Consider the following 16,104-nt stretch of genomic DNA (forward strand, 5'->3'; position numbering starts at 1 on the left):
GGCTACACGCAGAATTCCGTGCCAAATAAACTTTATTCAAGGAAGGGACCAGTGTGTAGCTAGAGTGTATATTTACTTGGTAGAAATCACAAGGAGGTAGGCTGCATGTTCGCTGGAAATGGGGAACGTATGGCACAAGCCTTGCTTACCCATTTTGAATGCTCCATTCAAGCTGCCTTGAAGCTGCCTAAATAACAATTTTAGGACGGGTCTCTAGTCTCTGTAGGCAAGGCTCTGGGAAGGGAACGAGTGTTCTCTACATCAACAGGGTGCTTTCATAGCCTGGGTGGGAGCCTCTCCTCAGACGCCCTACAGCTAAAAGGAAACTTGACGTGAGTCCTTTCCTCAAGGTAAAGCCTAGAATAGCCCTGCCGAAGTGGAAGCTTGGAGCGGAGTCCTTGAGGCATTAGTTTCAGGTCTGTTTCCTTTTAAGGTTAGTAAGCTTTTCAGGACACCGAGGACCTCGCCTGGGCACCTTATTCCCTGGAAGACCACCGAGTACCGGCAGTCTCCACTGGGCTACTAAGAAACATCCAGGCCCGGAAACCTTTCCCAGTCACTCTGTGTATTTTGTGTGTAGGCCAACACACTGCACTCTTCCTTGGAAGAGCTAGATTTCCTCAGCTCTCCAACAGCCCCAGGAAATGTGTTCTCTCACGTCCTACATATCATGCAAATCTGCCTCATTGCCCTAGGCTGAGCAGCTCTGAGAAACCAAAACTGCTTCGCATTCCTTCTACAAAGTCATACCTTAAGACCCCATCCTTACAGGAGAAAGTCAGCTTGCGTTTCTGCTGTAACCAAAGCACAGATCTTCCTCTTACACTGCAGGGTTTTAGAAGAAGCTAAGCCAGATAGCCTACCTAGAGCCCTCCTTGGGGGAGGCTGTTGGCTACACGCAGAACTCCGTGCCAAATAAACTTTATTCAAGGAAGGGACCAGTGTTTAGCTAGAGTGTATATTTACTTGGTAGAAATCACAAGTAGGTAGGCCGCGTGTTCGCTGGAAACGGTGACCTTATGGCACAAGCCTTGCTTTCCCATTTTGAATGCTCCATGCATGCTGCCTTGAAGTTACCTAAATAACAGTTTTAGGACCAGTCTTTAGTCATTGTAGGCAGGGCTCTGGGAAGGGAACGAGTGTTCTCTGCATCAACAGGGTGCTTTCATAGCCTGGGTGGGAGCCTCTCCTCAGACGCCCTAGAGATAAAGGAAACTTGACGTGAGTTCTTTCCTCCAGGTAAAGCCTTGACTAGCCCTGCCGAAGCTGAGCTTGAAGCAGTTTCCTTGTGGCATTTGTTTTAGGTCTGTTTTCTTTTAAGGTTAGTAAGCTTGTCAAGACACCGAGGACCTCTCGTGGGCACCCTATTCCCTGCAAGAGCACCGAGTACCAGCAGGCTCCACTGGGCTACTAAGAAACATCCAGGCCCGGAAACGTTTCCCAGTCACTGTGTATTTTGTGTGTAGGGCAACACACTGCACTCTTCCTTGGAAGAGCTAGATTTCCTCAGCTCTCCAACAACTCCAGGCAATGTGTTCTCTCAATTCCTATATGTCATGCAAATCTCCCTCATTGCCCTAGGCTGAGCAGCACTGAGAAACCAAAACTGCAACGCATTCCTTCTTTAAAGTCAAACCTTAAGACCCCATCCTTACAGGAGAAAGTCGGCTTACTTTCCTGCTGTAACCAAAGCACAGTTCTTCCTCTTACACTCCAGGGTTTTAGAAGAAGCAGAGCCCGATAGCCTACCCAGAGCGATCCCAAGGGGAGGCGGTTGGTTACACGCAGAATTCCGTGCCAAATAAACTTTAATCATGGAAGGGACCAGGGTGTAGCTAGAGTGTATATTTACTTGGTAGAAATCACAAGGAGGTAGGCTGCATGTTCGCTGGAAACGGGGAACTTATGGCACAAGCCGTGCTTACCACTTTTGAATGCTCCATTCAAGCTGCCTTGAAGCTACCTAAATTACAATTTTAGGACGGGTCTCTAGTGTCTGTAGGCAGGGCTCTGGGAAGGGAACGAGTGTTCTCTACATCAACAGGGTGCTTTCATAGACTGGGTAGGAGCCTCGCCTGAGACACTCTAGAGCTAAAAGGAAACTTGACGTGAGTCCTTTCCTCAAGGTAAAGCCTAGAATAGCCCTGCCGAAGTGGAAGCTTGGAGCGGAGTGCTTGAGGCATTAGTTTCAGGTCTGTTTTCTTTTAAGGTTAGTAAGCTTTTCAAGGCCCTGAGGACCTCGCCTGGGCACCCTATTCCCTGCAAGAACACCCAGTACCGGCAGGCTCCACTGGGCTACTAAGAAACATCCAGGCCCGGAAACTTTTCCCATTCACTCTTTGTATTTTGTGTGTAGGCCAACACACTACACTCTTCCTTGGAACAGCTAGATTTCCTCAGCTCTCCAACAGCTCCAGGAAATGTGTTCTCTCACGTCCTACATATCATGCAAATCTGCCTCATTGCCCTAGGCTGACCGGCACTGAAAAACCAAAACTGCTTCACATTCCTTCTACAAAGTCATACCTTAACACCCCATCCTTACAGTAGAAAGTCGGCTTGCGTTTCTGCTGTAACCACAGCACAGTTCTTCCTCTTACACTCCAGGGTTTTAGAAGAAGCTAAGCCCGATAGCCTACCCAGAGCGATCCCTGGGGGAGGCGGTTGGCTACACGCAGAATTCCGTGCCAAATAAACTTTATTCAAGGAAGGGACCAGTGTGTAGCTAGAGTGTATATTTACTTGGTAGAAATCACAAGGAGGTAGGCTGCATGTTTGCTGGAAATGGGGAACGTATGGCACAAGCCTTGCTTACCCATTTTGAATGCTCCATTCAAGCTGCCTTGAAGCTGCCTAAATAACAATTTTAGGACGGGTCTCTAGTCTCTGTAGGCAAGGCTCTGGGAAGGGAACGAGTGTTCTCTACATCAACAGGGTGCTTTCATAGCCTGGGTGGGAGCCTCTCCTCAGACGCCCTACAGCTAAAAGGAACTTGACGTGAGTCCTTTCCTCAAGGTAAAGCCTAGAATAGACCTGCCGAAGTGGAAGCTTGGAGCGGAGTCCTTGAGGCATTAGTTTCAGGTCTGTTTCCTTTTAAGGTTAGTAAGCTTTTCAGGACACCGAGGACCTCGCCTGGGCACCTTATTCCCTGGAAGACCACCGAGTACCGGCAGTCTCCACTGGGCTACTAAGAAACATCCAGGCCCGGACACCTTTCCCAGTCACTCTGTGTATTTTGTGTGTAGGCCAACACACTGCACTCTTCCTTGGAAGAGCTAGATTTCCTCAGCTCTCCAACAGCCCCAGGAAATGTGTTCTCTCACGTCCTACATATCATGCAAATCTGCCTCATTGCCCTAGGCTGAGCAGCTCTGAGAAACCAAAACTGCTTCGCATTCCTTCTACAAAGTCATACCTCAAGACCCCATCCTTACAGGAGAAAGTCAGCTTGCGTTTCTGCTGTAACCAAAGCACAGATCTTCCTCATACACTGCAAGGTTTTAGAAGAAACTAAGCCAGATAGCCTACCTAGAGCGCTCCTTGGGGGTGGCTGTTGGCTACACGCAGAACTCCGTGCCAAATAAACTTTATTCAAGGAAGGGACCAGTGTTTAGCTAGAGTGTATATTTACTTGGTAGAAATCACAAGTAGGTAGGCCACGTGTTCGCTGGTAACGGTGACCTTATGGCACAAGCCTTGCTTTCCCATTTTGAATGCTCCATGCGTGCTGCCTTGAAGTTACCTAAATAACAGTTTTAGGACGAGTCTTTAGTCATTGTAGGCAGGGCTCTGGGAAGGGAACGAGTGTTCTCTGCATCAACAGGGTGCTTTCATAGCCTGGGTGGGAGCCTCTCCTCAGACGCCCTAGAGATAAAGGAAACTTGACGTGAGTTCTTTCCTCCAGGTAAAGCCTTGTCTAGCCCTGCCGAAGCTGAGCTTTAAGCAGTTTCCTTGTGGCATTTGTTTTAGGTCTGTTTTCTTTTAAGGTTAGTAAGCTTGTCAAGACACCGAGGACCTCTCGTGGGCACCCTATTCCCTGCAAGAGCACCGAGTACCAGCAGGCTCCACTGGGCTACTAAGAAACATCCAGGCCCGGAAACGTTTCCCAGTCACTGTGTATTTTGTGTGTAGGGCAACACACTGCACTCTTCCTTGGAAGAGCTAGATTTCCTCAGCTCTCCAACAACTCCAGGCAATGTGTTCTCTCAATTCCTATATGTCATGCAAATCTCCCTCATTGCCCTAGGCTGAGCAGCACTGAGAAACCAAAACTGCAACGCATTCCTTCTTTAAAGTCAAACCTTAAGACCCCATCCTTACAGGAGAAAGTCGGCTTGCTTTCCTGCTGTAACCAAAGCACAGTTCTTCCTCTTACACTCCAGGGTTTTAGAAGAAGCAGAGCCCGATAGCCTACCCAGAGCGATCCCAAGGGGAGGCGGTTGGCTACACGCAGAATTCCGTGCCAAATAAACTTTATTCAAGGAAGGGACCAGTGTGTAGCTAGAGTGTATATTTACTTGGTAGAAATCACAAGGAGGTAGGCTGCATGTTCGCTGGAAACGGGGAACTTATGGCACAAGCCGTGCTTACCACTTTTGAATGCTCCATTCAAGCTGCCTTGAATCTACATAAATTACAATTTTAGGACGGGTCTCTAGTGTCTGTAGGCAGGGCTCTGGGAAGGGAACGAGTGTTCTCTACATCAACAGGGTGCTTTCATAGACTGGGTAGGAGCCTCGCCTGAGACACTCTAGAGCTAAAAGGAAACTTGACGTGAGTCCTTTCCTCAAGGTAAAGCCTAGAATAGCCCTGCCGAAGTGGAAGCTTGGAGCGGAGTTCTTGAGGCATTAGTTTCAGGTCTGTTTTCTTTTAAGGTTAGTAAGCTTTTCAAGGCCCTGAGGACCTCGCCTGGGCACCCTATTCCCTGCAAGAACACCCAGTACCGGCAGGCTCCACTGGGCTACTAAGAAACATCCAGGCCCGGAAACTTTTCCCATTCACTCTTTGTATTTTGTGTGTAGGCCAACACACTACACTCTTCCTTGGAAGAGCTAGATTTCCTCAGCTCTCCAACAGCTCCAGGAAATGTGTTCTCTCACGTCCTACATATCATGCAAATCTGCCTCATTGCCCTAGGCTGACCGGCACTGAGAAACCAAAACTGCTTCACATTCCTTCTACAAAGTCATACCTTAACACCCCATCCTTACAGTAGAAAGTCGGCTTGCGTTTCTGCTGTAACCACAGCACAGTTCTTCCTCTTACACTCCAGGGTTTTAGAAGAAGCTAAGCCCGATAGCCTACCCAGAGCGATCCCTGGGGGAGGCGGTTGGCTACACGCAGAATTACGTGCCAAATAAACTTTATTCAAGGAAGGGACCAGTGTGTAGCTAGAGTGTATATTTACTTGGTAGAAATCACAACGAGGTAGGGGGCGTGTTCGCTGGAAACGGTGACCTTATGGCACAAGCCTTACTTTCCCATTTTGAATGCTCCATGCATGCTGCCTTGAAGTTACCTAAGTAACAGTTTTAGGACGAGTCTTTAGTCATTGTAGGCAGGGCTCTGGGAAGGGAACGAGTATTCTCTGCATCAACAGGGTGCTTTCATAGCCTGGGTGGGAGCCTCTCCTCAGACGCCCTAGAGATAAAGGAAACTTGACGTGAGTTCTTTCCTCTAGGTAAAGCCTTGACTAGCCCTGCCGAAGCTGAGCTTGAAGCAGTTTCCTTGTGGCATTTGTTTTAGGTCTGTTTTCTTTTAAGGTTAGTAAGCTTGTCAAGACACCGAGGACCTCTCGTGGGCACCCTATTCCCTGCAAGAGCACCGAGTACCAGCAGGCTCCACTGGGCTACTAAGAAACATCCAGGCCCGGAAACGTTTCCCAGTCACTGTGTATTTTGTGTGTAGGGCAACACACTGCACTCTTCCTTGGAAGAGCTAGATTTCCTCAGCTCTCCAACAACTCCAGGCAATGTGTTCTCTCAATTCCTATATGTCATGCAAATCTCCCTCATTGCCCTAGGCTGAGCAGCACTGAGAAACCAAAACTGCAACGCATTCCTTCTTTAAAGTCAAACCTTAAGACCCCATCCTTACAGGAGAAAGTCGGCTTGCTTTCCTGCTGTAACCAAAGCACAGTTCTTCCTCTTACACTCCAGGGTTTTAGAAGAAGCAGAGCCCGATAGCCTACCCAGAGCGATCCCAAGGGGAGGCGGTTGGCTACACGCAGAATTCCGTGCCAAATAAACTTTATTCAAGGAAGGGACCAGTGTGTAGCTAGAGTGTATATTTACTTGGTAGAAATCACAAGGAGGTAGGCTGCATGTTCGCTGGAAACGGGGAACTTATGGCACAAGCCGTGCTTACCACTTTTGAATGCTCCATTCAAGCTGCCTTGAAGCTACCTAAATTACAATTTTAGGACGGGTCTCTAGTGTCTGTAGGCAGGGCTCTGGGAAGGGAACGAGTGTTCTCTACATCAACAGGGTGCTTTCATAGACTGGGTAGGAGCCTCGCCTGAGACACTCTAGAGCTAAAAGGAAACTTGACGTGAGTCCTCTCCTCAAGGTAAAGCCTAGAATAGCCCAGCCGAAGTGGAAGCTTGGAGCGGAGTGCTTGAGGCATTAGTTTCAGGTCTGTTTTCTTTTAAGGTTAGTAAGCTTTTCAAGGCCCTGAGGACCTCGCCTGGGCACCCTATTCCCTGCAAGAACACCCAGTACCGGCAGGCTCCACTGGGCTACTAAGAAACATCCAGGCCCGGAAACTTTTCCCATTCACTCTTTGTATTTTGTGTGTAGGCCAACACACTACACTCTTCCTTGGAAGAGCTAGATTTCCTCAGCTCTCCAACAGCTCCAGGAAATGTGTTCTCTCACGTCCTACATATCATGCAAATCTGCCTCATTGCCCTAGGCTGACCGGCACTGAGAAACCAAAACTGCTTCACATTCCTTCTACAAAGTCATACCTTAACACCCCATCCTTACAGTAGAAAGTCGGCTTGCGTTTCTGCTGTAACCACAGCACAGTTCTTCCTCTTACACTCCAGGGTTTTAGAAGAAGCTAAGCCCGATAGCCTACCCAGAGCGATCCCTGGGGGAGGCGGTTGGCTACACGCAGAATTACGTGCCAAATAAACTTTATTCAAGGAAGGGACCAGTGTGTAGCTAGAGTGTATATTTACTTGGTAGAAATCACAAGGAGGTAGGCCGCGTGTTCGCTGGAAACGGTGACCTTATGGCACAAGCCTTACTTTCCCATTTTGAATGCTCCATGCATGCTGCCTTGAAGTTACCTAAATAACAGTTTTAGGACGAGTCTTTAGTCATTGTAGGCAGGGCTCTGGGAAGGGAACGAGTGTTCTCTGCATCAACAGGGTGCTTTCATAGCCTGGGTGGGAGCCTCTCCTCAGACGCCCTAGAGATAAAGGAAACTTGACGTGAGTTCTTTCCTCCAGGTAAAGCCTTGACTAGCCCTGCCGAAGCTGAGCTTGAAGCAGTTTCCTTGTGGCATTTGTTTTAGGTCTGTTTTCTTTTAAGGTTAGTAAGCTTGTCAAGACACCGAGGACCTCTCGTGGGCACCCTATTCCCTGCAAGAGCACCGAGTACCAGCAGGCTCCACTGGGCTACTAAGAAACATCCAGGCCCGGAAACGTTTCCCAGTCACTGTGTATTTTGTGTGTAGGGCAACAAACTGCACTCTTCCTTGGAAGAGCTAGATTTCCTCAGCTCTCCAACAACTCCAGGCAATGTGTTCTCTCAATTCCTATATGTCATGCAAATCTCCCTCATTGCCCTAGGCTGAGCAGCACTGAAAAACCAAAACTGCAACGCATTCCTCCTTTAAAGTCAAACCTTAAGACCCCATCCTTACAGGAGAAAGTCGGCTTGCTTTCCTGCTGTAACCAAAGCACAGTTCTTCCTCTTACACTCCAGGGTTTTAGAAGAAGCAGAGCCCGATAGCCTACCCAGAGCGATCCCAAGGGGAGGCGGTTGGCTACACGCAGAATTCCGTGCCAAATAAACTTTATTCAAGGAAGGGACCAGTGTGTAGCTAGAGTGTATATTTACTTGGTAGAAATCACAAGGAGGTAGGCTGCATGTTCGCTGGAAACGGGGAACTTATGGCACAAGCCGTGCTTACCACTTTTGAATGCTCCATTCAAGCTGCCTTGAAGCTACCTAAATTACAATTTTAGGACGGGTCTCTAGTGTCTGTAGGCAGGGCTCTGGGAAGGGAACGAGTGTTCTCTACATCAACAGGGTGCTTTCATAGACTGGGTAGGAGCCTCGCCTGAGACACTCTAGAGCTAAAAGGAAACTTGACGTGAGTCCTCTCCTCAAGGTAAAGCCTAGAATAGCCCAGCCGAAGTGGAAGCTTGGAGCGGAGTGCTTGAGGCATTAGTTTCAGGTCTGTTTTCTTTTAAGGTTAGTAAGCTTTTCAAGGCCCTGAGGACCTCGCCTGGGCACCCTATTCCCTGCAAGAACACCCAGTACCGGCAGGCTCCACTGGGCTACTAAGAAACATCCAGGCCCGGAAACTTTTCCCATTCACTCTTTGTATTTTGTGTGTAGGCCAACACACTACACTCTTCCTTGGAAGAGCTAGATTTCCTCAGCTCTCCAACAGCTCCAGGAAATGTGTTCTCTAACGTCCTACATATCATGCAAATCTGCCTCATTGCCCTAGGCTGACCGGCACTGAGAAACCAAAACTGCTTCACATTCCTTCTACAAAGTCATACCTTAACACCCCATCCTTACAGTAGAAAGTCGGCTTGCGTTTCTGCTGTAACCACAGCACAGTTCTTCCTCTTACACTCCAGGGTTTTAGAAGAAGCTAAGCCCGATAGCCTACCCAGAGCGATCCCTGGGGGAGGCGGTTGGCTACACGCAGAATTACGTGCCAAATAAACTTTATTCAAGGAAGGGACCAGTGTGTAGCTAGAGTGTATATTTACTTGGTAGAAATCACAAGGAGGTAGGCCGCGTGTTCGCTGGAAACGGTGACCTTATGGCACAAGCCTTACTTTCCCATTTTGAATGCTCCATGCATGCTGCCTTGAAGTTACCTAAATAACAGTTTTAGGACGAGTCTTTAGTCATTGTAGGCAGGGCTCTGGGAAGGGAACGAGTGTTCTCTGCATCAACAGGGTGCTTTCATAGCCTGGGTGGGAGCCTCTCCTCAGACGCCCTAGAGATAAAGGAAACTTGACGTGAGTTCTTTCCTCCAGGTAAAGCCTTGACTAGCCCTGCCGAAGCTGAGCTTGAAGCAGTTTCCTTGTGGCATTTGTTTTAGGTCTGTTTTCTTTTAAGGTTAGTAAGCTTGTCAAGACACCGAGGACCTCTCGTGGGCACCCTATTCCCTGCAAGAGCACCGAGTACCAGCAGGCTCCACTGGGCTACTAAGAAACATCCAGGCCCGGAAACGTTTCCCAGTCACTGTGTATTTTGTGTGTAGGGCAACACACTGCACTCTTCCTTGGAAGAGCTAGATTTCCTCAGCTCTCCAACAACTCCAGGCAATGTGTTCTCTCAATTCCTATATGTCATGCAAATCTCCCTCATTGCCCTAGGCTGAGCAGCACTGAGAAACCAAAACTGCAACGCATTCCTTCTTTAAAGTCAAACCTTAAGACCCCATCCTTACAGGAGAAAGTCGGCTTGCTTTCCTGCTGTAACCAAAGCACAGTTCTTCCTCTTACACTCCAGGGTTTTAGAAGAAGCAGAGCCCGATAGCCTACCCAGAGCGCTCCCAAGGGGAGGCGGTTGGCTACACGCAGAATTCCGTGCCAAATAAACTTTATTCAAGGAAGGGACCAGTGTGTAGCTAGAGTGTATATTTACTTGGTAGAAATCACAAGGAGGTAGGCTGCATGTTCGCTGGAAACGGGGAACTTATGGCACAAGCCTTGCTTACCACTTTTGAATGCTCCATTCAAGCTGCCTTGAAGCTACCTAAATTACAATTTTAGGACGGGTCTCTAGTGTCTGTAGGCAGGGCTCTGGGAAGGGAACGAGTGTTCTCTACATCAACAGGGTGCTTTCATAGACTGGGTAGGAGCCTCGCCTGAGACACTCTAGAGCTAAAAGGAAACTTGACGTGAGTCCTCTCCTCAAGGTAAAGCCTAGAATAGCCCTGCCGAAGTGGAAGCTTGGAGCGGAGTGCTTGAGGCATTAGTTTCAGGTCTGTTTTCTTTTAAGGTTAGTAAGCTTTTCAAGGCCCTGAGGACCTCGCCTGGGCACCCTATTCCCTGCAAGAACACCCAGTACCGGCAGGCTCCACTGGGCTACTAAGAAACATCCAGGCCCGGAAACTTTTCCCATTCACTCTTTGTATTTTGTGTGTAGGCCAACACACTACACTCTTCCTTGGAAGAGCTAGATTTCCTCAGCTCTCCAACAGCTCCAGGAAATGTGTTCTCTCACGTCCTACATATCATGCAAATCTGCCTCATTGCCCTTGGCTGACCGGCACTGAGAAACTAAAACTGCTTCACATTCCTTCTACAAAGTCATACCTTAACACCCCATCCTTACAGTAGAAAGTCGGCTTGCGTTTCTGCTGTAACCACAGCACAGTTCTTCCTCTTACACTCCAGTGTTTTAGAAGAAGCTAAGCCCGATAGCCTACCCAGAGCGATCCCTGGGGGAGGCGGTTGGCTACACGCAGAATTCCGTGCCAAATAAACTTTATTCAAGGAAGGGACCAGTGTGTAGCTAGAGTGTATATTTACTTGGTAGAAATCACAAGGAGGTAGGCTGCATGTTCGCTGGAAATGGGGAACGTATGGCACAAGCCTTGCTTACCCATTTTGAATGCTCCATTCAAGCTGCCTTGAAGCTGCCTAAATAACAATTTTAGGACGGGTCTCTAGTCTCTGTAGGCAAGGCTCTGGGAAGGGAACGAGTGTTCTCTACATCAACAGGGTGCTTTCATAGCCTGGGTGGGAGCCTCTCCTCAGACGCCCTACAGCTAAAAGGAAACTTGACGTGAGTCCTTTCCTCAAGGCAAAGCCTAGAATAGCCCTGCCGAAGTGGAAGCTTGGAGCGGAGTCCTTGAGGCATTAGTTTCAGGTCTGTTTCCTTTTAAGGTTAGTAAGCTTTTCAGGACACCGAGGACCTCGCCTGGGCACCTTATTCCCTGGAAGACCACCGAGTACCGGCAGTCTCCACTGGGCTACTAAGAAACATCCAGGCCCGGACACCTTTCCCAGTCACTCTGTGTATTTTGTGTGTAGGCCAAAACACTGCACTCTTCCTTGGAAGAGCTAGATTTCCTCAGCTCTCCAACAGCCCCAGGAAATGTGTTCTCTCACGTCCTACATATCATGCAAATCTGCCTCATTGCCCTAGGCTGAGCAGCTCTGAGAAACCAAAACTGCTTCGCATTCCTTCTACAAAGTCATACCTCAAGACCCCATCCTTACAGAAGAAAGTCAGCTTGCGTTTCTGCTGTAACCAAAGCACAGATCTTCCTCATACACTGCAAGGTTTTAGAAGAAGCTAAGCCAGATAGCCTACCTAGAGCGCTCCTTGGGGGTGGCTGTTGGCTACACGCAGAACTCCGTGCCAAATAAACTTTATTCAAGGAAGGGACCAGTGTTTAGCTAGAGTGTATATTTACTTGGTAGAAATCACAAGTAGGTAGGCCACGTGTTCGCTGGTAACGGTGACCTTATGGCACAAGCCTTGCTTTCCCATTTTGAATGCTCCATGCGTGCTGCCTTGAAGTTACCTAAATAACAGTTTTAGGACGAGTCTTTAGTCATTGTAGGCAGGGCTCTGGGAAGGGAACGAGTGTTCTCTGCATCAACAGGGTGCTTTCATAGCCTGGGTGGGAGCCTCTCCTCAGACGCCCTAGAGATAAAGGAAACTTGACGTGAGTTCTTTCCTCCAGGTAAAGCCTTGTCTAGCCCTGCCGAAGCTGAGCTTTAAGCAGTTTCCTTGTGGCATTTGTTTTAGGTCTGTTTTCTTTTAAGGTTAGTAAGCTTGTCAAGACACCGAGGACCTCTCGTGGGCACCCTATTCCCTGCAAGAGCACCGAGTACCAGCAGGCTCCACTGGGCTACTAAGAAACATCCAGGCCCGGAAACGTTTCCCAGTCACTGTGTATTTTGTGTGTAGGGCAACACACTGCACTCTTCCTTGGAAGAGCTAGATTTCCTCAGCTCTCCAACAACTCCAGGCAATGTGTTCTCTCAATTCCTATATGTCATGCAAATCTCCCTTATTTCCCTAGGCTGAGCAGCACTGAGAAACCAAAACTGCAACGCATTCCTTCTTTAAAGTCAAACCTTAAGACCCCATCCTTACAGGAGAAAGTCGGCTTGCTTTCCTGCTGTAACCAAAGCACAGTTCTTCCTCTTACACTCCAGGGTTTTAGAAGAAGCAGAGCCCGATAGCCTACCCAGAGCGATCCCAAGGGGAGGCGGTTGGCTACACGCAGAATTCCGTGCCAAATAAACTTTATTCAAGGAAGGGACCAGTGTGTAGCTAGAGTGTATATTTACTTGGTAGAAATCACAAGGAGGTAGGCTGCATGTTCGGTGGAAACGGGGAACTTATGGCACAAGCCGTGCTTACCACTTTTGAATGCTCCATTCAAGCTGCCTTGAAGCTACCTAAATTACAATTTTAGGACGGGTCTCTAGTGTCTGTAGGCAGGGCTCTGGGAAGGGAACGAGTGTTCTCTACATCAACAGGGTGCTTTCATAGACTGGGTAGGAGCCTCGCCTGAGACACTCTAGAGCTAAAAGGAAACTTGACGTGAGTCCTCTCCTCAAGGTAAAGCCTAGAATAGCCCAGCCGAAGTGGAAGCTTGGAGCGGAGTGCTTGAGGCATTAGTTTCAGGTCTGTTTTCTTTTAAGGTTAGTAAGCTTTTCAAGGCCCTGAGGACCTCGCCTGGGCACCCTATTCCCTGCAAGAACACCCAGTACCGGCAGGCTCCACTGGGCTACTAAGAAACATCCAGGCCCGGAAACTTTTCCCATTCACTCTTTGTATTTTGTGTGTAGGCCAACACACTACACTCTTCCTTGGAAGAGCTAGATTTCCTCAGCTCTCCAACAGCTCCAGGAAATGTGTTCTCTAACGTCCTACATATCATGCAAATCTGCCTCATTGCCCTAGGCTGACCGGCACTGAGAAACCAAAACTGCTTCACATTCCTTCTACAAAGTCATACCTTAACACCCCATCCTTACAGTAGAAAGTCGGCTTGCGTTTCTGCTGTAACCACAGCACAGTTCTTCCTCTTACACTCCAGGGTTTTAGAAGAAGCTAAGCCCGATAGCCTACCCAGAGCGATCCCTGGGGGAGGCGGTTGGCTACACGTAGAATTACGTGCCAAATAAACTTTATTCAAGGAAGGGACCAGTGTGTAGCTAGAGTGTATATTTACTTGGTAGAAATCACAAGGAGGTAGGCCGCGTGTTCGCTGGAAACGGTGACCTTATGGCACAAGCCTTACTTTCCCATTTTGAATGCTCCATGCATGCTGCCTTGAAGTTACCTAAATAACAGTTTTAGGACGAGTCTTTAGTCATTGTAGGCAGGGCTCTGGGAAGGGAACGAGTGTTCTCTGCATCAACAGGGTGCTTTCATAGCCTGGGTGGGAGCCTCTCCTCAGACGCCCTAGAGATAAAGGAAACTTGACGTGAGTTCTTTCCTCCAGGTAAAGCCTTGACTAGCCCTGCCGAAGCTGAGCTTGAAGCAGTTTCCTTGTGGCATTTGTTTTAGGTCTGTTTTCTTTTAAGGTTAGTAAGCTTGTCAAGACACCGAGGACCTCTCGTGGGCACCCTATTCCCTGCAAGAGCACCGAGTACCAGCAGGCTCCACTGGGCTACTAAGAAACATCCAGGCCCGGAAACGTTTCCCAGTCACTGTGTATTTTGTGTGTAGGGCAACACACTGCACTCTTCCTTGGAAGAGCTAGATTTCCTCAGCTCTCCAACAACTCCAGGCAATGTGTTCTCTCAATTCCTATATGTCATGCAAATCTCCCTCATTGCCCTAGGCTGAGCAGCACTGAGAAACCAAAACTGCAACGCATTCCTTCTTTAAAGTCAAACCTTAAGACCCCATCCTTACAGGAGAAAGTCGGCTTGCTTTCCTGCTGTAACCAAAGCACAGTTCTTCCTCTTACACTCCAGGGTTTTAGAAGAAGCAGAGCCCGATAGCCTACCCAGAGCGCTCCCAAGGGGAGGCGGTTGGCTACACGCAGAATTCCGTGCCAAATAAACTTTATTCAAGGAAGGGACCAGTGTGTAGCTAGAGTGTATATTTACTTGGTAGAAATCACAAGGAGGTAGGCTGCATGTTCGCTGGAAACGGGGAACTTATGGCACAAGCCGTGCTTACCACTTTTGAATGCTCCATTCAAGCTGCCTTGAAGCTACCTAAATTACAATTTTAGGACGGGTCTCTAGTGTCTGTAGGCAGGGCTCTGGGAAGGGAACGAGTGTTCTCTACATCAACAGGGTGCTTTCATAGACTGGGTAGGAGCCTCGCCTGAGACACTCTAGAGCTAAAAGGAAACTTGACGTGAGTCCTCTCCTCAAGGTAAAGCCTAGAATAGCCCAGCCGAAGTGGAAGCTTGGAGCGGAGTGCTTGAGGCATTAGTTTCAGGTCTGTTTTCTTTTAAGGTTAGTAAGCTTTTCAAGGCCCTGAGGACCTCGCCTGGGCACCCTATTCCCTGCAAGAACACCCAGTACCGGCAGGCTCCACTGGGCTAGTAAGAAACATCCAGGCCCGGAAACTTTTCCCATTCACTCTTTGTATTTTGTGTGTAGGCCAACACACTACACTCTTCCTTGGAAGAGCTAGATTTCCTCAGCTCTCCAACAGCTCCAGGAAATGTGTTCTCTAACGTCCTACATATCATGCAAATCTGCCTCATTGCCCTAGGCTGACCGGCACTGAGAAACCAAAACTGCTTCACATTCCTTCTACAAAGTCATACCTTAACACCCCATCCTTACAGTAGAAAGTCGGCTTGCGTTTCTGCTGTAACCACAGCACAGTTCTTCCTCTTACACTCCAGGGTTTTAGAAGAAGCTAAGCCCGATAGCCTACCCAGAGCGATCCCTGGGGGAGGCGGTTGGCTACACGCAGAATTACGTGCCAAATAAACTTTATTCAAGGAAGGGACCAGTGTGTAGCTAGAGTGTATATTTACTTGGTAGAAATCACAAGGAGGTAGGCCGCGTGTTCGCTGGAAACGGTGACCTTATGGCACAAGCCTTACTTTCCCATTTTGAATGCTCCATGCATGCTGCCTTGAAGTTACCTAAGTAACAGTTTTAGGACGAGTCTTTAGTCATTGTAGGCAGGGCTCTGGGAAGGGAACGAGTGTTCTCTGCATCAACAGGGTGCTTTCATAGCCTGGGTGGGAGCCTCTCCTCAGACGCCCTAGAGATAAAGGAAACTTGACGTGAGTTCTTTCCTCCAGGTAAAGCCTTGACTAGCCCTGCCGAAGCTGAGCTTGAAGCAGTTTCCTTGTGGCATTTGTTTTAGGTCTGTTTTCTTTTAAGGTTAGTAAGCTTGTCAAGACACCGAGGACCTCTCGTGGGCACCCTATTCCCTGCAAGTGCACCGAGTACCAGCAGGCTCCACTGGGCTACTAAGAAACATCCAGGCCCGGAAACGTTTCCCAGTCACTGTGTATTTTGTGTGTAGGGCAACACACTGCACTCTTCCTTGGAAGAGCTAGATTTCCTCAGCTCTCCAACAACTCCAGGCAATGTGTTCTCTCAATTCCTATATGTCATGCAAATCTCCCTCATTGCCCTAGGCTGAGCAGCACTGAGAAACCAAAACTGCAACGCATTCCTCCTTTAAAGTCAAACCTTAAGACCCCATCCTTACAGGAGAAAGTCGGCTTGCTTTCCTGCTGTAACCAAAGCACAGTTCTTCCTCTTACACTCCAGGGTTTTAGAAGAAGCAGAGCCCGATAGCCTACCCAGAGCGATCCCAAGGGGAGGCGGTTGGCTACACGCAGAATTCCGTGCCAAATAAACTTTATTCAAGGAAGGGACCAGTGTGTAGCTAGAGTGTATATTTACTTGGTAGAAATCACAAGGAGGTAGGCTGCATGTTCGCTGGA

The sequence above is a fragment of the Balaenoptera physalus genome (genome assembly GCF_965194825.1).
Source record: "Balaenoptera physalus genome assembly, chromosome: 17".
NCBI classification, from domain to species: domain Eukaryota; kingdom Metazoa; phylum Chordata; class Mammalia; order Artiodactyla; family Balaenopteridae; genus Balaenoptera; species Balaenoptera physalus.